The sequence below is a fragment of the Aptenodytes patagonicus genome, chromosome 4, assembly GCF_965638725.1.
Source record: "Aptenodytes patagonicus chromosome 4, bAptPat1.pri.cur, whole genome shotgun sequence".
Lineage (NCBI taxonomy): Eukaryota > Metazoa > Chordata > Aves > Sphenisciformes > Spheniscidae > Aptenodytes > Aptenodytes patagonicus.
The window spans coordinates 57,064,438-57,085,675 of record NC_134952.1 but is presented as its reverse complement, the minus strand read 5'-3'; the positions used below and the strand labels follow the sequence as shown (position 1 = coordinate 57,085,675).

Here is a 21,238-nt window from a genome sequence, read left to right as displayed (position 1 = left end):
CAATTGTTTGGGTTTTTTTTTTAAAGATCTGGAATCACTCTTGTTTCCAGGGTGTCCTCTCAGGGCTGCAAGGAAGGCCAGCAGCTGCCCACCTCTCCTGAGGACAGGGCTTTTTTCCCTTCAGTCTTTCAGAGAGCAGCGAGGGCTACAGTCTTGTCTTGGAAAATGTGAAGGGTGCTTGTGGTGACTCTTGCTTGAAGGAATTTTGGAGATACTGGGAGTACGTTGTTCAAATCTCCCGTCGGGCTAAGAAATTTTAAAGCCACATTTTTGATCTCCAAAGAGAGTTTTGTAATTGCCAAGCCATAAGAGCATGAAAAAGGGATGTCTTCCTCGAAGCTCACTCCAGAGCTTCCTGATTTCATTTCCTAATCCTGATGGAGGCATAAGTGCGAGGTGCTGAAATACGGCAGCTGTGCACATGCCCAGATGTGGACCTTTCCTGCACAAAAGCTGCTTCCAGTGCTTGGCTTAGCTCAGGCAGAGTTAGTAGTGAATCTCAAGCACAGCCCTATTTGGGCTTACCCTGGCACACCTGACAAGTAAGATGTAGCAGGAAAACAAAATAAATTGTGGTCTGTTGGAGGACTCAATATTTTTAGACAGCTGATGTGACTGGTTTTGGTGAGATATAAAGCCCAGTCCCTCTCATTACGCAAAGCCTATCCAACTTGAGGTGCAAACTGCCTCAGGCCGGGGAGCAAGCAGACTCTTGGTTTTCCTATTTTAGCTCTGTGCGTGAGTATGAAGGAGCCAATAAAACTAATAAAACAATGATTGATTTATTTTGTCTAGTGGCAGTTGCCTCTGACTGTATCACCAGCTCCTCTCAAAACAGTTACCATAGTAATGAAAAATATCTGCAAGGATTTAGAGATTTTTAGGGACAACAAATGCACAATCCAAGGAGTATCCAAGAAAGAAGTGCTTAGGAGGAGGTCACACTGGGTTACTTCTCTGGATGGTATCTCTCCATGCACATCAGGACTTAACCACAAGCCCTATTCATTCGCACACCTGATCTTTGCTCTCGTATCCACATCTCCCAAGATCAACAAGGGTTGCCTATTGAACAAATTTGCTTTCTTCTTTAACTAGGCTTTGACAAACTCAAAAGAAAATGCCTTGCCTAAACATCCATCACAGTTCACTTTTTATGCAGTAGGAACTGACCTGCCATTTATTTAATGCCATCTTTTTTCTCACATTTAATCAATATAAATTGATCTCTATTGTTCTTAATTCAGCTTAAAGAAGTATTGCATGTTTGAAACAATCATATAGCTGATGAGGTAGATATGACAATCACTTTGTTGTTTTTCTCTGTTGTTATCTAATTAATGCAGTTTTTTCTAATTTCAGCTTTACTGTGGAATTATGAATTCAAGGGACTTGATACAGGGAGAATTATTACATTGCTATGATGTTGAACAAAAATATTAGAAAAGCTGCTAAAATACATGCCAGAGCATTAGTAGCAGCACTTGAAGTAAGCTTATTTTATGTTCTTTCCAGTCAAATGAGGTTTTTCAGTGACTATTGGAGAATTTAGGTCAAGCTACAGTAAAAAGAGACTCTGAATAGAGCCTATCAGCAATTTTAAGACCCTGATTAATTTGTGGGTTCCAGGTACTCATATGAGCTTTGTGTGAGGTGTTGCCTGAAGTCATGGATAGTTCACGGACTGGTCATTACTTTATATTATCCCTTCTCCTTTTTTGTTATTTAAAATGCAGAAAGCATTTATCCACCTTCTCAATTTTTCTTAGAGGCTTGATGTGTCATTAAATCCCTGTTTAAAAGTCCAAATAAATGTTCCAAGGGTCGAGTTCCCGTAGTAAAGACCAGGAGCAGGAAAGGTCTGTGGCGAGGGCTGTGAGCAGCTCTGAAAACGCCTGCAAATATTTTCCTCACTCCAAGTTATGTGAAGTATTTGAGCGGAGGAGAGAGGCTAAGTCTGACATTTGGATTAAGAGTTGTTGAGCACTAAGTGTTTTTGAGACTGAAGATCTGGCAGCAAATAAGGTGAACCGAAGTGTAGCTTATCTGTTTGGCTGGATTTCCAGGGCTAGCAAGTCCCTCGTCCAGGAAGCAGACTGATTACTAAGGGAGGAGTGGGGCTGGAAAAATATTATTTTACTGAGGACGCTTTCACAGGTGCTCTTCCCTTTTGCTGGTTATTCCCAAATGGCTTTTTTCCTTCATCTGTGTACAAGGCTCACCTACATCTGGGTGCCAGCGATTTGCTCTTGAAGGGCCACTTTTTGATGAAATATCAGGGCAGGGGGCATCACAATAGCCTTGAGATTGGTCCATAGCTGTCTGGACTTCTCATCCAGCACCTCTCACCAGAAGTTAATTCTGTTTCACCTACAGGGTTTTGTTCAAGCTGATTTTATCCAGTGGAACAGTTAAGGTATTGACAAATAGTAGAGAATAACAACAAAACACCAACTGAAAGAGCAAATCTTTCCCTCAGCTGGTTTTATTTGAAACATCTGAAATTATTTCTGCATAAATGAAACTCCTCGATGAAGAAAACATTTCTTAAAGAAAAAGAAGTGTCACGGGGCATGAGAAGGAGCTTGCATCTTGAATCCATGCTGGAAGAAGGGCATAGATGCAAAATACTGCATCTCTGTAAATTCTCTATAGAAAAGTGTTCTGTAATTTCCTGGGGATGGAATGAAAGACAGAGAGAAATTTAGCTAAAGAGGGCTTAATAGACTCCAAAATATTCATAGGAAGTTTTTCAACCATCTTATGGTGTTCAGTTATGGTGCTATGATGTTTAACTTCTGTATGCAGAAAATACCACTCTTGGGAATGATAATTTGATTTCTATGGCTTATTTCCACGAGGGCTGGGCAGGTTTGTTGTACGACCAATCCTGCCACACCAGGTCAATTTGATATTTCAGCTTAAACGGCTCCAGGACTGTGGAGGAGTGGCTGGTACAGCAGGGGCACGATCTAGTATCCCTGAGCAACCCATGTTTTAAACAGTAGCAGGGGTATGCTGACAAAGACGGCTGGTGACCTTGACCGTCCTTCCCTGGGCAGAAGAAGGTACCTCGCCACGTGATGAACAACAACAGCGGAACAACACCCGGGATGGGGAGGAGGCAGAGATCGGCGGGACCAGCCAGCAGCTACCAATGAGAAGGGTGTTGTGAGCGCATGTACGGCTGTGATTGACCAATCATAGGTTGTTATGAAGCGCGTGTCCGAAGGAGCTGTGAGCGCGTGTATAGCTGTAGTTAATCAATCATAGGTTGTTATGAAGCGCGTGTCCGAAGTAGCTGTGAGCGCGTGAACAGCCGTAATTAGCCAATCATAGGTTGTTAGGAAGCGCGTGTCCACAGTAGATAACTATATAAGCCCTGTTATAAGTATAAATAAAGGAGAATGACCATACTCATATTGGGATCTATCATTACTCCGGATTCGCACTCCCGCTCCGCCGTCGACACCGGACAAGGTAAACTCCGACACAGGACCAGTGAAGGAATGAGGGGGAACACCCCCCACACCTTGCTCTTTATCCAAAACCTGCTTGCATATAGAGGAATGATTCCTCGGAGAACTAACACTTGCTGTTAAATACATAGAGGCGAGGGAGACCTTTTAAATACAATGTTCACATCTTTGTGCGCATTCTTTTCCCAAGATTAAGATCTTTTGGCTTTGAGGGCAGGAAGCTTCTCCTGTCACCTAATGAGCAAGCTTGAAGTACACATAAACGCAAACGTGCCCCAGGAATTAAAAAGCACCAACAATATGCAAGCGACGGGATCCTGATTCAGGACAGGACCCAGCTACCTGCACTGGTACTTGCCTGAAATTGCTTTGCTCTGCTATGAGACACTAGCCTGGGTTTTGGATGGCCCCAGCGAAACTTGAAAGGTGTTGTTTTGAAGTGCTGCTGGCTTTTCCTACAGTTCATCGCAGATCTTGTTAGGAAATGAAGGAGAGGAAACTGGGCAACCGCGCTGCTCAGCCACGAGGAAACGCACAATAAGCATGATGAAGCCAGCAGCTGCAGGACAATGGGAACAGGCTGGGGCTATTTTTGTTAGATGTGAACAATCAATTGAACGTGTGAGACCTTATCATGTTCCCTCCCTGCCTTCTCCCCCCTTTCTTCAGCACTGGAAATTTTCCCAAAGAGAAACAGCTTTCCTTTTCTCTTAGCAAAGTTGATTACCATAATAATTTTCTCTTTCATCTCAGAGCAGGTTTCTTTTGGAAGTCTTTGATGGCTTCCTCTGAGCGCAGTTATTGTCTTGCTGTGAGTGACTGACTTGCAGCTGGGTCATACTCAGCATCGTGAAACCTGGAGCAGTGTTTGCTGGTATTTACGAGTGGGTAAGGGTCCCCTCACCTCTCACTTGCTGGATGTGGAGGCTGGAAGCATTTCTCCCAGAGTCATCCTTATGGCAGAAAACTGAATTTGAACTGGGCATAGCTTTCACAGACGGAAAATAAACAGCAAGCGTTCACATCCTATCAGATGTAATGAGAAGAAATACCTAATTAAGATGGTAATCAGCGCTCCAGTAGCTGAATTCCCCCTTATCTTTATGACTCTCTTCTCAGAACAGTCCTTTTGAATGTCACAGCAATATTAGCTCCAAGTTACAAATGGAAAAATGGAGGGACATAAACACATGATTTATCACATTAAGTGAGAAGGAAAGAAAAAACATACTTTGCTCTCTCTCTAAACAGAACTACGTTCTTCCTTTATGTTCAGATATGAATGTATAACCCCCCCCAACATAGTTATGTCTAATTTACGTCGTTTCAATGTTCCATGTGCCAATAACAGCTATATGACTCTAGATTCTCATACTTCATAAATATGAAAGGAATATTAATTTGTAAATGAGCTTTTCTAACATCTTGTGATATTTCAAGCATGCACTGAAGCAGTACTTCATGTTTGCTATTAATATTTTTTATCTTCAGTTCTTCAATGTGTAGGTCTTTCTCCCTTTATTAAGCAGCCTACTGGTCACATAAGATCGATACTTTCTGCACTTCTACCTGTTATCTTAATGTCACTGAGATCTGGCTAGAACTTCATACCACAATTCCTGCTACTACTTTAATTTCATTATAATGATATGTTTACATTGGTAACAGTTCAATCAAAATTGGATGTGTTTATAACACTGCAGTTTAGATTAACAGCTTACTTCTACTTCACTACAAAGAAACCACTAAATTGACTGTAATTCCTAATCAATATAGCTGTAAATCTTAGAATTTAAATAGGTGTTTAAGTGGTCTTGCCTGTGCTGCTAAAGGTGACATGGCTGTCCTGTAATTTGTCATCCAGCTACTGCAGAATCCATTTCCAAAGAGTCAATTGTTTCATTCTACTTCCAGTTACCAAAACCAGCAAGATTTAATTACAGGCTCTTTTTCCCATTTCCCACTGCCTTTCCTTCACCAGGACTTGGTTTAATGAGAGGTGACATTGTATCATGAAAACAAATCTCGAAACATCTAATGACTGAATCCATCATCATAACGTGTCCATGCCTACTGCAGAGGAGGAGATGCTGGTGGGTACAGCTGGCTGACTCCTCCTTTAACTCCTGGCCCCCGAGGGTCACTAAGTTTCCCTTATCATCCTGTCTTACCATCCCATTTGGGTGAGTACAACCACTCACTCCACTGTCCAAATATGCTTCTCTGTTCCAGATTTGTCTCTACCAGTTCACTGTCGTTTTTCTCAAAATCAAGCACAATTTCAATGGGAACAGCTGCGGCTCAAACTCAGCTCAGCACTGAAAACAAAGATCACAGTTTTCTCGAGTGGCAAAGTTGATGCTTTGACCTCACCAGTCATATCTAAGAAGCCTTAAACAGTGCCTGTGATGAGAGTTCACGGTTTAGGAATTTATCCTCCATTTCAGGCTGGTCTACAACACAATGACAGAACTTGCAAGCATTGCAGTGACATGATCTGCACCTTGAATCTTCTATCTGCACCAACTATCTTCGTTGGTGGTTTGGTTATGTTTCAGCTGAGGACCTGAGTGTGTTTCTAAGCATGCCTCAGGCACATCCTGCTCCTGTATCAGAGGGCACCAGTCCCTGCCCCACACCTTCCCCTCTTATGGAATGGAAACCCAGCTGCAGGGGCCAGGACATTTTTTTGGACAGGTCACTCATCTAAACAACCAGATGCTTTCTGGGCATACCTTTGGACTCAGCCACTGCTCAGCTCAAATGCACCCAAAAGAGACTTGATCAAGTTCTCTCCTTTTCTCTAACCCTCCCGAGAGGGAATTTGGCCTTGCATGCTTGAGCAAAACTTCGAACAGACAAATACTGATCAATTGATGAGATGTAATATGGCATCCTGATGCAGACCGGCACTTTGTAGGCTAGGCAAAAGCTCTCACTGAAAATAGATGCCTAATTCGCATTGACTTCATTTCTGTGGCCGCTTGGCTCTGTAGCAATAGAAGCTTTAAAGGAGTTGCTGGGTCAGACCCCTCCAGAGGTATTTTCTTTTTGGATGTAGCGCCAGTGGACCAAACTGCTAAAGACTGGGGAAAAAGAGCTTCCAGACAGGTAACCCGTGTCCAAGTGTTATAGCACTATGCTTATTATTTGCTTGCTTTTTTTATCCCATAACTGACTCTTTCTGAACAGAATAAAATGAGATTCGGGAAAGCCTTTTAACAGCCTATGTACTTCCATAACTTGGTTTCCCAGGTTTCCTACCAAAAAAGGAGCTTCAAAACCTCTTCCCTGAAACAGCTGAAACTAAACTTATTTCTTGGCCCTGTGACCCTTCCCTGAAAAGACTGCTACCCTCTGACTTTGGCTCTGAATTGCACAGTGAAATGCCTAGAAACTGCAGCCCTGTTTTGTTGGTGCTTCTGGGTATTTAAGAGCTCTTTCATCAAGGAGACATGACAGCTTTCTTTTCAAATCAACTCACTTAGGGAAAAAAAAACCAAGAGGAAGGGGAAGGAAAAGCTCTCAGCTCACACAACACAAAGCTCATTTTTCATGTTGTTGGAGACAGACAATATTTTTAATCCATTTCTCACAAGTGAGTCTGAGTTCAGTAAATCCGAGATCCCACTGTCTCAGAGGTAGCGAATCGAAATCAGGTTGCCAGCAGATCCTGAATATACTGGGCTCTCCATCGTATTGGAGTAGGCAAGGCTGATGGGACGCCAGCTACCTAACTTTAACTCACACTGAACCTCCTTTGGGAGCTCCAGCGCGAGCAGACTGGTCCCTTCAAAGGCACCCACCTCTTTCCACTGCTCACTGCTTTCTTAAGCACCGACTGCGTGGGTGTAAACGGTGCCCGAGCTGGGCTGACCAGATCCTGTCCCATCTTCTAAAAAGCTTTTCTGTATCTAATGATGGAAAAAATCTTTCCCATTTCCAGTCCCTGTGCCTGAGACTAAATGTGAATCCTTTTCCCAGTGAAGAAGCTTGACATGTTAGCAATGGCAGGTTGTTAATACTTATGATGACTTCAAGTACAATATCAGATTTGTTGCCTGGCTTGGGGTTTGTCTAGACGGGTTGTTTTATTAGATAGCAGATGGTTTGGAAATTGTTTGCTGTGACAGGGCTGAGTGGAATTTGAATTCTCTGTTCCCAGACCAAAAGGGGTGGGGTAGGGAAAGAGGAGAGCAAAACTCCCACGTTTCCCATTCAGACTGAAAAATGTGTGTGTGTGTGTGTGTGTGTGTGTGTATTATTGAGGGAAATCAGCTTCACTGTGCTGATCACAAATCCTTAAGCAACTCTGATCAATCGCAGGATGAATTTCCTTAGTACACGCTCAGTGCCAATATTGGGAAAGTGAATTTACGATCTTTGAGTGTTTAATTTTTGCAATTTTGAATGAGATAAATGAGCAACAGCAGGGCATATTGGCTGGACCAAAAAAATTGCATCGATTCAGATTCTGGTATCAGGTAATTGGATCTACTCTGTTTATTCTGACCCGTGTGGGCAGAAGTTGAGGCTGCCTCCTTTGCAGAGAGATCTGAGAATAAAGTCTTGCTGGCAATGATTTTGGATTTCTCTTTCATTCTAGGCCAATCTTCACGCGCTCAAATGAATTCATTTACAGGGGAGGCAGCAGCTCTCTCCCCTCAGAGACAGCACAAGGCTCTGCAGATGGGCTTTGTATGTCAATATGGACTTAAGTGTGAAGTTTTAAACAATTTCCCCTCTGTCTTTCCTGACATAAAGGTCCCCTGGGGAGGAACTGGTTACTGAGTCGAAAAACTATAAATGTCGTGAAGCAATGCCTGTTCTCCAAAGAGATGCGAAGCTTTTGTTTCTGGCTGCACAGGAATGAAAAGCCATGTTTCTGAGCAGAAGCTGGGCCATCTGTGCTTTGAAGTATTTCAGATTTTATCCCCGGAGCCAGAGTACGTGCTGATAGAAAAAAACTCAATGACAGGTTAAAATTGACAGCCCACAGCCTCGGTTAGTATAACTAAGGTAGTGTATAACCGCATTTTGGGCTTATGATTCAGGGCTGAATGGTGCTTCTGGCTTCCTAAGTCCTCTGATAGTGCGTCTGTGGGGAGAAACAGCTACTTTAGGGGAAGAGAACTGAGGGGCGAAGGCTGGGTGCCTTAGTCTAGGGCAGCCAGCAGAACTCATCGCCTTGCTTGGCGGTGCTTGGGGTAGGAAATCCGTCACATTGCTTCCCTCACCACCTAGAGCAAGGGGAGAAGCAGCAGCTCTGAATGTGACTCCCTCTTTCTTGGGGGATGGCATAATTGCACACCAGCCTGTATTTATATCTGTGTGGGCAATCATATTTTTAAAGAGGATTATGCACTGCTTTGGCTATTTCTAACCTTGTTTAATCACAGCATCTGCGGAAATGAAACTGTAAAATGTCAGGGAACTCTCAAAGGTCACATCTGGCTTAGGTAGGCAAAAACTATCAGAGTTTTTGTGTCATCTTTTTATACTAGACCTCGACCAACAAACCTCTGACATTATTGCAGGGTGCATCCACCAGGAGGATGTGAGCCTGTACTTCTGTATTTGTGCATTTTGGATTCCTCTTTCATTGGAGTATGATCCTGGAGTGAAATATTTTGGACTGGATTTTGTGGCAATGAGCTATCTACCATATTATCTTCATTCTGCAACCAGGTATTAGCAAACATTTTAATATAAAAGAATATATAAATCATTAATATAATTAGTGGTAATAATTCTTGTGCTTATTTTTCATGCAGAGTCATGCCAGTGGCAAGCTGCTTATTCGGGGAATAAGCGATGCCAAATTTTGCAGTGATGTGCCAAGCAAAGTATTTGCTGACACTGACTGATGTCTGCCCTGGTGCTGAGGGCATGCAAACAATGTGTTACTTCAATCTCCAAATAGTTTAAAGGAGAATATAGGCCTTATGCTAATTTTTTTCTATAAAGGCATGTGTTCGTCTTGTCTGACATTGTTTTACCAGTCTATGGCTGCTACTCATCAAATAATTGACAAAATGGTAACACCCAAATTTTGCAAATGCCTTAGTTCTCAAATATTGGGCTGCGTTTTTGACTGGTGTTCATGTATGCACATGATGAAGGGATTTAAGGTTTGTCAGTCAATAATACGGTGGCATCAGGATGTCTGGAGTTAGTACTGTTAATTTATTTAGTGCAATTCCCCAGGATGAGTAAATGCATTTTTTTTCTGCACACTAGAAGCTAATGCTTGATGATAGCTGCACATTGCCAAATAAACTAGAACAGTTTCACCTGTAAGTCAAAGGCTAATTTATAATTATTTTTAAAATCATCTCACTCAGATGCATCAGTTTAGACAGAACTTGTGCAAAACCTGATTCCTTACAAAAAAAATCTATCGTTTTATTCTAGCTCTTCCAAAAATACATTAACACGGCTCCTGTTTGCTTAAGGCAGATTCTCCATAAGGTGTTATACGAGATAACTGTCTGGTTTTGAGTGTTTGTAGCTATGTTTGCAAATGACAGAGTGACTGACAGCACAAGCTCTCTGTGGGATGGCTGTGGACCAGAGCACGGATGACTCATTGTGTATGATGTTGTTTCACACCAAAGTGTTTGCTCTATATACCGAACATGTGTGCGAGTCAATAGCAAAAAGTTCAAGAGCAAACACAGCTTAGGTGGAAATAAATTCACAGTGACTGAAATCATTATTGCCCAAGTCAGAAAGCTAATTTCATCAAAGGGTAGATGACAAGTGAAACACCCATTTAAATGCCTTTTTAAAGCAGGAGGTTTGCTCGGGATGGTTCCTGTGTCCTCCACAAATGCTTGAGGGTCAGGCAGTGAGAACAGAGGGTCTTGGCATTTCCTTACAGCAAAAGTGTTTTCGTTCCAGGGATGGGCAGAAGTGAGTTCGGGTCCCTGCTCAGATCTCCCCCATAGAATCATAGAATCATAGAATCATTGAGGTTGGAAAAGACCTCTGAGATCATCGAGTCCAACCGTCAACCCAACACCACCATGCCCACTAAACCATGTCCCTAAGTGCCTCATCTACTCGTCTTTTAAATACTTCCAGGGATGGGGACTCCACCACTTCCCTGGGCAGCAATGGCAATACCCAATAATTGGGTCTATTTTTCTCTTGGAAGCACAGACTTTTGCTGAAGACTGGCTTTCCTCACCCACCTGTCTCCCCAACTGCCTTTTCGGAGTTCAGCAGAGATCTGAATAGTTGTTTTTGTATTGGGACCTATTTATTCACTTTGTTGCCAATTAACCCTCCCCTACAGCCCTTGCACATCTGTAAGGCATAATTAAAAACAAACTCCTTTTGGTTTGATGATGCTGTTAACATCCTCCCGGGAACAGCCGCAGTCTCAGGCTGGCTCAGGGGTGCGGAGGTGCCCTCCTCAGCTGGCTCCTCTCTCCCCAGCTGAAATAATAAGGGTCTGTGAGAACAACATGACACTACCTCAGTCCCTCAGGGGCGCTTGACTGTACTTCTGGGCCACCTCTTCATATATATAGGCATAGATATATATTGCCTTCACATATAAAGGCAATTTCACCTATTGTTGTGTCCCCTCTGTGAACATGTGGTAAAGGGACACAGAAATATTCCTCTTATCTGACTGGCACATAAAAAATCGCTTTTACGCTAGTGTGGGAGATTAAACTGTACAATTTACTTTTTAAATCAGGTTTCTCATGGGGTGTGGGTATGAGCACACAAAGACTTCAGGCATCTTTACTGGGCTTTGAATTGTGTCCATAAGAACGTGTTGTAGGTAAGGGACTGGTTCAGACAGTGCTGTCCGACAGGGAGCATTGGGGTGAATCATGCACCAGTGCTTGCACGGAGGCTTTTGTGCATGGTAATGTGCGCAGGGAGCTGGAGGGCAAAGCACATGTACCTGGAGGACACCTTTAGTCAGAAAGCCTCAAACTCATTCCCCAAAGTCTCTGGCAACGTCCTTTCTGCAAAGCCTATTTCCACATCCCAGACCTTTTCTTGCAGCCCGTGTGTTTCTGGAACCACACAGCTGATGAAGCCGAGGGGTTCGTACCCTTGTGGAGCGACCAGAGACACGGCCGAGCTTCGTCAGCTGCAAGTCTCCAGATGTGGTCAGGACGGGACAGATGGGGAATTCCCATTTCCTCATGCCACAGACAGGCCACAAGGCTGCAGTACCGTCTCTCCCTTTTCTGCGCTTGCAGAGGCTGAGCTGCAGCAATGGCAGCTTCACCCCAGGCGAGCCACCTCCTGGGAAGCTGGGACCAGCCTGAGGGACAAATTCAACCTTGAAAAACAGCCAGCAGAATGACATGCAGATCAAAGGGGTATTGCAGAGCTCAGCTAAAAGAGATCCCTGAAAGACTTTTTAAAGCATTTTAGCTCACTCTTGACTTCCTTAAAATGGAGTACAGGTTCTTTCAGGGAAGAGAGAAAAAGAAAATAAAAGCAGAGGTTGGGACATGCCTCGAAAAGCATGGGCACCTGAGGAGCATTGCCATCATCTGCACCCCCGCCTGCTCAGTGACTCTGTGCTGCTTACAAGAGGTTTATTATTGCTGTTGTACCTTTTGAAAAATGACACTGCAAATCTCTGAGGCTGGAAAAACTGCTCTGTGATGACATTTAAACATTTTAAATGTGGCGTGTATGTATCCAATTTCCCACGAGCTGTGGGCAGTGCGTATGGGTGTGAAAGAGCCTTCTCAAGAGCAAGAGGTAGAGCAGTTATTTCAGCATTTCATGTGCCTTGGTCAATTTGTTTTTAATGAGAGGGAGAGTGGGGTTTTTTCAGTTTCCATCCTCTAGTTTGATTTATCAGTCCATCAGTGGACACAGACACCCTAAGTGCATGAAATTATTTGCATGTCAGTGAAGATTTCCAAAAGCATAAAAGCTACAATGAGCCATCCTATTTTGCAGTTAAATTCCATGTCTCTGATGGATTTCCCCACACTGTTGCTAGGAGATGAAGGTACTACCTAACAAAGGATATATTGACGAAAAATTTTCCAGAACAAATCTATCTTGTTATGGTAAATAGAGTCTCACATAAAATGGATATTGCAGGATTTATTTCCCTAGTGGTGGCACTTTCAAAATTACACACATCAAGTTAAGGTGAAATTTCCCCATCACGAATGCGTTTTTGTTTTGTTTTGTTGACATGAGGACTTTCAGTGTGTTTAATGCTGAAAGCACTGTTGCCTTCCAGTGTGTTTTGTTGCTAGGCTAATAGGATGAACACATCCTACATTAGCGTTTTTCCCTCGTCCCTTCCCTGCTATTTCTCCCTTTCAGGAAGAAATGTGGCTTATTATAGCAATTTCCTTTTTTTCATGACTCTTCTGGGAAGCATGGATTCCTTTGCTTATTTTAAAGCAGGGAAGAAGTGTGCATGACTCTGGACATGTTGGGATTTGGCAAAGAAGCAGCCAAATGCAATGGAAAAGCAGATCAGCCTCTTGCTTTACAGCTCTAGGCATATCTACATTAAAAAAACCCAAAACACAAAGTTGAGTGGAAATCTAATAAAGATAGGAACTTCAGGAATTCTCCTGGAAAGATTAAATTTCTGGAGAATGACAAGTTTTCTCCCTTTCTTGTGGTGATGTAATGAACACACAACAAACGGATTTGAACAGCAAAAGCAAATGTGGCTTAAGTCACATAAAATAAAACTCTTTCCTGGAGAATAAGTTTAGTTCTGGTGTGGCGATTATATTTGCTCATGCGCTGCCGTCCCAGCAGTTCCTATGCCACTGTAAGGGTCTCTGGCTCTAAACACATGCGAGTAAACAGCCTCCTGTCCAGAAAGATGCGAAGGCTGAAAATGGGATTGCCTCTTACCTTGCAGGGGAGGAAAGGAGGCAGGGGGAAACACAGTCCCCTTCATTTTCCTACATGCATCATTGCACAGGGGGAACAGACAATTTGAACTTCTTTGTGTTAAAGCTACCGCGTCCCTTCCTCCACAGCTGTGCAAATGTTGGGCTGGTTTTGTCTCGGCTGTGAGTCAGCTCGCCCAGGTGAGGCAGTCTGCACAGACCAGTGGCAGACGCGGTCCTCTCCTCCTCCGTTTGAGAACAAGTGGTGTGGAAGGGAATTAGGGCAGAAATCGTCGCTTCTTTCCATCTCACTTCCTTGACCTGTCCCCTCCTGGGACACACCGTTACCTTCTGCCTTGCAGGGCACAGTGAAGGTGAGCCCACCAGCTGGGCAGAAAAACGTGGGTGGGGAAGGAGGTGACACATCAAGCCTGGAGTCGCTCGATTGCCAGCTGTCATGACCATTCCCCATTTCGTGGGGAGAGGGGGAAACGCTGTTTTTGTGGTGTTGATGTGAATGCCTTCGAGAAGCACTCTTTCCACCACAGTCCTGGATGTCTGTGTCAACTTTTGCAGCACTGGCAATCACAAACAAAACTTGCCAGAAGCCAGAAATCTGCATTTAATTTGTCTATAAACTTGCACAGGGCTTTAACTAGACACGAATACATTCAGATGTTATCTCTACTTGTTTTGACGAGTGGGGGAGAGGGGACAACTGGGAAGGGCCTTGCAGCTCCCACTGTTACTGCACTTATCCGGTTTTCTGCTGTAGTATCCTGTTTTTAGATGCTTACAGTTTAGCCAAACATTAACCATTTAGGATGAGACTGACCATACTGGGAAGGAGCAGACCAGAGCCTGTGAAATATAAGTAAAAATAAAGCAATGTATTTTTTCCCAGATCAAAGCCAAACGGGGAATATTTTATTCTATATTAAAAGATCACTACAATCTCTTTGCTTTGAAATTTGGCAAGGTGGTAGAAGTTAGGTCACAGTGCTGTTTGCTGAACATATGGCAAACCAAGCACATTTAGCCAAAATAAAAAATAGTAACAATAAGCCCTTAAAGCACAAGCGGGAGCGCACTTGGATTCAGCAGAGACTTTGGTTCTCATGATTGCATTGCTTAAGGATTTGCTCCTGCCAGATGTGCCCTGAGGGTCTCCCCCTACTTGCAGCTCTGCAGGGTGTGGATCCCCCTCCCCACGGACCCGTCCACTGAGCCTTGAGTGCGGTGTAGCAGGCACCTCTCAATTATATGCAGAGGTACAGCTAGAGGGTGGATAATGGAGCAGAGCTGGGAGCTCAGGCAACCTCCACCTGAGCTAAAATAAAACTCCGGTCTTTGCTAAGTAGTGATGTCTTCTCTGGGCTGGGGGCCGCCTGTGACGGGATGACATAATGCAAACAAAGCGACACAGCCAGTACATTACACCGGGCAACCTGGAGCGGGAGGTTTGGGAAACAATCTGTTTGATGGGAAAAGAAGGAGAGCCAAGGAAGGAGAAAAGATAGCCAAGGTGACAAAGGAGATGTGGGGAGGAGGGGAAATTTACTGGGTAAAATCTGAAGGCAAATTGTGAAAACTGGGAGCCCTGAGGAGGGATAACAAGTTGCATATTAAAAGAGGACCGTGGCACAGGAGCAGTGACTAGGAGGAGACAATGAAGTAACAACATCAAGAAATTAATAGAACAGGAAAGGAAAAACAGAGAAGAGAGAGTTTTTCCTTCTTCTTTTATGTTTATGCCAAGTGCTTATTTTCTTTATCCAGCACAGTGTAGTTCCTATCCAAGGGTGATTCATGGGGGTGGTTAAAAATCAGTGTGAAGTTTTCGTCAGCTCTTTCCAGCTTGCGTAACTCCCTTTGCTGGACTCGCTGGCCTCTGCCATCTTTGTGGCACTGGTGACTTCTTTTTTGAAACATCGATAGGGAGATGGTTGTAAAGCTCCCATTTTCTACTGCCTGCTGTAGACCAGCAACTTGCAGCTGCTCCCGAGAGCCGTATCTACACCATTGCTCAGCTTCAGAGTTCTCAGTGTTGTGAAGGGCAGCACTCCAGGCCCCTGCTCTCCACGGCTTTTGGGTGTGAGCCAAGCACTCGAGTCTCTATCAGTTTAAATGGAGCTTAGAGCATCAAGTGTGATGGCTACCAAGTACTGTGGAAATGTTGGTGACTAGGGTGCATTCACAATGGAAAATTTTTGCTTACCAAAGAGTTCATCCGAAAGATGTTCACATATAGCAGTGACTCTGCATCGCTGTCATTTGTCAGGTATTTACTGAACTTCAGCAAACTGTCTGTGGCAGGCTTGAATCAGCACGCGGTAAGTTGGTCAAATGTGGCTGAACTCTGTGGCCCCCTAACTGTGAGTTAAATATATTTTTTGTTCCACTGAGTGTTTTTTGAACAAACATATTTTCCGGCGTGCTCCCTGCAGGATAGGGACTGCCATTGCCCACATATTTATTTAGCTCACGCATTGGCTAGTTAAAGTGGAAAAAGCCTTTTCACAGAAGCTGCAAATAGAAGAAAATCCTAGCTATATGCAAAATCCTATTTCTTCTGTGATCCTGCTCTTACAAGGAGTAACCACAATTCTTTTCCTATCCATACCAAATTAGATATTTTTCAGTACTTGAATATAGTATTCATCTGCCTTGAGTGGCTCCTGACTTTGTGAAGAACAGATGGCCCGTGATAGCAGTGGGCTGCTTCACTGAGTGTCTCAAAGCTTGCTACAGAGTGACTTTAGTCTGCTTTAGTTTCTCCTACGTTCCTAACACTGCTCTTCCAATGTCTTAGTTTATTAAGTGTGCCTTGGGCTACAGTCTTGTCTCCTTCTCTTCTATTTCCCTCCCTCCTCAGCTCACCCTTAAGTGTTATTAATTCAAATATGTTTCAGATACCTCTGTTCACTGAAATCAGTTTATAGTGTTCTTTGCAGAAATGGTTGGAGCTGACTTCAGTTTTCCACTCTGCTCTCAAAGAATCAATATTTAGAAGATTTTTGCCATCTGTTCAGGTAGATTGACATAAATAAAAGATTCCTTAAATTGTGTAAGATGGGAAAACTCCAGAAACAGAAACTATAGTTTATAGAAACTATATATTTTATATATATATAAAATATATGTATTTTAATATATATAAATATCAGACCATTTCCTGATTCAAGTATGAGCACATACACACTGTATGATAGTCTTCATACAAATGATACTGAAAAGCATTACAATGTCCTAAAAAGATTTTTTTTTTTTGAAAAAAAAGTCTCTATTAAGGTAACTTTGTTTTCCCTAATCAGACAGTAAGATTTAATTGCATTGAAAGAAAAATCTTTCCTAGTTTTCCTGCTTCAATATGATGTGGGTTTTTTCAAAGAAAGAGTTTATTTATGAGGAAGTAATTAGTCATTAATTCTTCGTTGCAATTACCTCAGTCAATCTATTAGCATGAACTTCAGCAAGTATGAAACCAGCCTGTTCTCTTTTTCAATGCCACATTATAAAATTTTTAAAGCACATTTTGAAAGAAATACTAGATGTGTTCAGTCACTAAAAAAGTTTCTTTATTGTTGCCTCTTCTGCATTCTGAATGACTTAGAAACTGCAATTGCACAATTTTTATTTAATGTAAAAAGTAATTTCTAATAGCAGCACCATAATGAAGATCTTCCAGGAGAAGAATTCAAAGTTAACCAGGTTGTAGGAACATGTATTCCAAGTAGACAGAATGGGATGTCAAACATAGTTCCTTGAGAAGTAAGGAAAAATATTCAAAAGATTTTGTTACTTACTTCCATGATCAACAGATGACTTATCTGTGACCAGCTGAACATATCAATGGGTATGAACTGAGAATTAGCTGCGGGTAAATATTCATTCTTGTTTATCATTGATTTGGAGACATACTGGTGGTTACTAAAGTTAGCATTATCAGCCACAAGTGATTGTACTTTTGTCGCATTGCACTTCAAACATTTCCAACATTCTAAATGTGATTTCACTTGCTTTTCATCAAAGCAATCAAGATGCCAATGGATTTTTCCCCTTCCAGTTATATACTAACAAACCTAATACATCACAAAATCATAGAATAGTTTGGGTTAGAAGGGACCTCTAAAGGTCATCTAGTCCAACCCCCCTGCTGTGGGCAGGGACATCTTCAACTAAATCATGTTGCTCAGAGCCCCGTCCAACCTGACCTGGAATGTTTCCAGGGATGGGGCATCCACCACCTCTCTGGGCAACCTGTGCCAGTGTTTCACCACCCTCAGCGTAAAAAATTTCTTCCTTATATCTAGTCTACATCTACCCCCCTTTAGTTTAAAGCCATTCCCCCTTGTCCTGTCGCAACAGGCCCTGCTAAAAAGTTTGCCGCCATCTTTCTTATCGGCCCCCTATAAGTTCTGAAAGGCTGCAATAAGGTCTCCCCGAAGCCTTCTCTTCTCTAGGCTGAACAACCCCAACTCTCTCAGCCTTTCTTCATAGGAGAGGGGTTCCATCCCCCTCATCATTTTCGTGGCCCTCCTCTGGACCCACTCCAACAGGTCTGTGTCTTTCTTATGCTGAGGGCTCCAGAGCTGGACGCAGTACTCCAGGTAGGAGTACTCTCACCAGAGCAATACACTAATAAAAAAAAATGATCCCATGAATGCAGGCATTAAGGCTCATGACATACTTTGCCTTTGCAAGCACATCTTTACTTTAAGGAGGATCGGAGATATTACTGAGCTATACATTCCTTCTTCTACTAGGAGTATCTCTTTAGCTACAGTTGAGACCTTGGAAAGTACCATTTAACTTGTTACAAACGTGACATATGAGTAGGACTAGGAACACTTTATTAGTTCTGCAGCAGTTGCCTTGGTGTTTTCTGGGTTTTTTTTCCACTTTTCCTAGAAACAAAAATATTTCCGACAATATTTTGTTCTGAAACACCGTATTTAAATCACTTCCTTGGTCCTCTCCATTTGCTTGCTGCCTTATACCTGACAATCCATTATCATGAGCAATAGAGAAATTTCTACACTGACTACAGTAAACCTTTGGCAGTTGTTCCTGTTCTGACTGGTTCTGTGCAAAATTGCCTCTCACCCCTTTCAGAAAAGACAAAATGTGGTCTTCCTTAGGAGAGTGTCTTGAATTCTTAATGGGACATGACTGTGATAGCACTGTTGTGGTCTCGATCCAAAAGGGACATTACAATTAATTACAAATTCACAAAGGCGGTAATATTTATTATTATTATTATTAGAATGTATTTCTCCTTATTATTATTAGAGCATGATCTTTCTTTCTGCCTTGCGTTTGTGTCCTGATGATGCAGTTATCCTCCCATACAACCGCTGTTTAACTCATAAAAATATACAGGATAAAATCATCTTTGGATACAAGTATGGCAACCAGAGCAATCTAGCTGCAGTGCTTTTAATTAGACTACAGTTACCTTGCATATCAAATACACCTGTCTGAATTTCAGCAGGAGGAGATGTAATTTAGATACAAAGACTGTAAAGACACGTAGAGCCCTTTCTGTTTAAAGATACCGCTTATATGTAAACCACTGCTCTTTGATATCAAGTACACAAGGTTTGATCAACAAAGTGGCCTGGGGAACACCAGCAGCTTTCAGCTGAGATGAAGCCACTTGGGTCTTCACTGACGGGGAAGCCTCTCCTCTCCTTCCCTCCCCAGCTCCCTGCTCAGAGGCCCCGGATCAGGTTCCTCAGCTCCAGGAACAGCCTGGCAGAAGGACCTAAGGGAGGAATAAGTAATTTTTTAAAATTAATTTTCTACCTTTGTTCCTCTTTTTACTTCCTGCACAGTCATTGCTGTAATACAAAGAAAACTGGCTTTCTAGCACACTTCCAAGTCCAGCGCTGGACATAGCACTTACTGAGCCCTTGCACGAAAACCATGCTGCTGCATCTGTGTGGCAAATGCTTGCTGTTTACATAAACATTAACAATGAGAAGTTTTTCTTCTCGTTTGCCATTTCCTTGCCAGGTTTGCAAGTGCAAAGACAAAAGATCTGGGGAAATACTGTGTTTAAACCAGCAAAAGCTCAAAGGAGGAAGACACATCTATGATTTCAGGTGCGCACTTCAGTCAAGCAACACAAAGGGAGATGTTTTCTCTTTCTCACTTGCTTTTGATTTCTTTAATTTTTCCAAATAGTTTAATTAGTTCAGGTGATTTAATTAACAATTACACTGCTTGGGTTTGCTCTGGAAAGATTTGAGTGAATCAAGTCTTCCCCTTCCTTTTGTAGCGAATTAATAACGTAAGGACCACTCATTAAGCAAGAGGGAGCTAATCAATCTAAGCAATAGATTAAGAGAAAATGAAGCCTAAAATCAGAGTGTGGTAGCTACAGCTAGCTGCTGGTTTTGGCTCCCTGCACGTTGCAAGGGAGAGGCAGCATGTAGCATAAAAACCAGAGGGTTTTTTCAAGTATTGACAAGGAACATACTTTTTATTTTTTAATTTTTATTTTCTATTTTTTATGATACATTCACTTCAGCAAAAAGGCCTCACCGTTCAGCTTAGCAGCCAGTACCTCCTTCCCGCCGCAAGCAGAACAAGCATGGCTGTAATCTTAACTAAATGTTGGTGCCATCTGCTGTGGGCCGGGGAAGTAGCAGGGATGTTCCCTCTGGCAGCACTTTTCCTCTGTGCAGCTGTGAGGAACCAGCTGGGGTTTTTTTTCTGAGAAGCAACACCCTACAACGATGGTCATCGTGTTTTTCCCCTGAGGCGGCAAGCGCCCCGATCTTTCCTCCCGTTCCCTTCCCTGGTGGCGCAGGGCCGGGAGGAGCAGGCCCCAGCCAGGCCTGGCCTGGGGCGGCAGCAGGCCCCTGGGGCGGCCGGGCCAGCGAGGCCTGGGCATGCCTGGCTGTTCACAGCTTCCACTGCTGTTAAGGTATGCTTCAACGTCGTTGGTATTTATTAACAAGAGATGTATTCAATAATAGTTATTTCATGGTTTTTGTTTTGCGAGGAGAGCTGGAAGGTGATGGTGTGGGAGGCAGATGACTGCTGGCTCAGGAAGGGCCCCCAGCGGGACCCGTTGACAAACCCCGGGCATGGTTTCCACTCGGAGTTACGTAACCTTTAACTCTTCTCAGGAGAGCAAGCCTCATGCGTGTCTTTTTTCCCTCTAGCAGATCCCGGGTTCATGGAGTAACTTCACCCACACCTGGCAGCAAGGGTGAAGGCCTCAAAGAGACGAAGCCCTGAAGAATTACATGAAAACTGGCAGATGGAGAGAGGATGGAGACCCCCTGAGTCGTGTCCCTCACTGGGGAAATCGTCACTGCTGACCCCACACTTTGCCTTCTCTGGTGCCTGGTCAGCACGTGTGTTTTGGAGCTGGGCCAAGGAGAGGTGCCCAGGCAGGAGGTAGTGCCGGTAAGAGGGGTCGGGCATGGTGGGGGAATGTGGTGGAAGGATTGGGGTAGGGGAAATGAAAGCGTTGCAAGGGTGGGGGAAGAGCATGGGAGGTGGAAAGGGAGAGAGGGGAGTGACACAAACCCTTGGAAAACCAGGCTTCGCTAACGCATCTGCTCACAGCGTAGTGTGTCAGCTCCTCAGAGCTACGCCACCCTCCACTCTTGCTTTTCTAAACTATAACTAAATTTCTGCAGTTGCAAAGATTTGGTTATTACTGAAGCTTCTTTTCTTCTTGACCTCTGTTTCTCTCCTGTCTGAAAGTTTACTGGCATATCCACATATTACAGATTTTTTTGTTTGTTTGTTCTTAGGAATTATTTTTACCATCCAGACAATTTGGGATGTACCAGGAAGGCAGGCAGCAGCATTGCTTTTATTTTGCCGACAGTTGTCATGATGGGTGGTGACAGCAGAATTTCCATCCACTGTGTAGATAGGTTAGTT

At 43.3% G+C, this 21,238-nt stretch overlaps 1 long non-coding RNA gene across 1 annotated transcript in view; it reads left to right on the top strand.

Moving 5' to 3' along the window:
* Positions 1-20,721, top strand: part of LOC143159642 (uncharacterized) — a 43,501-nt gene extending 22,780 nt beyond the window's left edge. The window contains exon 4 of the long non-coding RNA XR_012995193.1: positions 20,506-20,721. This is a non-coding gene — a long non-coding RNA (uncharacterized LOC143159642). The remainder of the gene's footprint in view (positions 1-20,505) is intronic.
* The last annotated feature ends 517 nt before the right edge of the window (positions 20,722-21,238 follow it).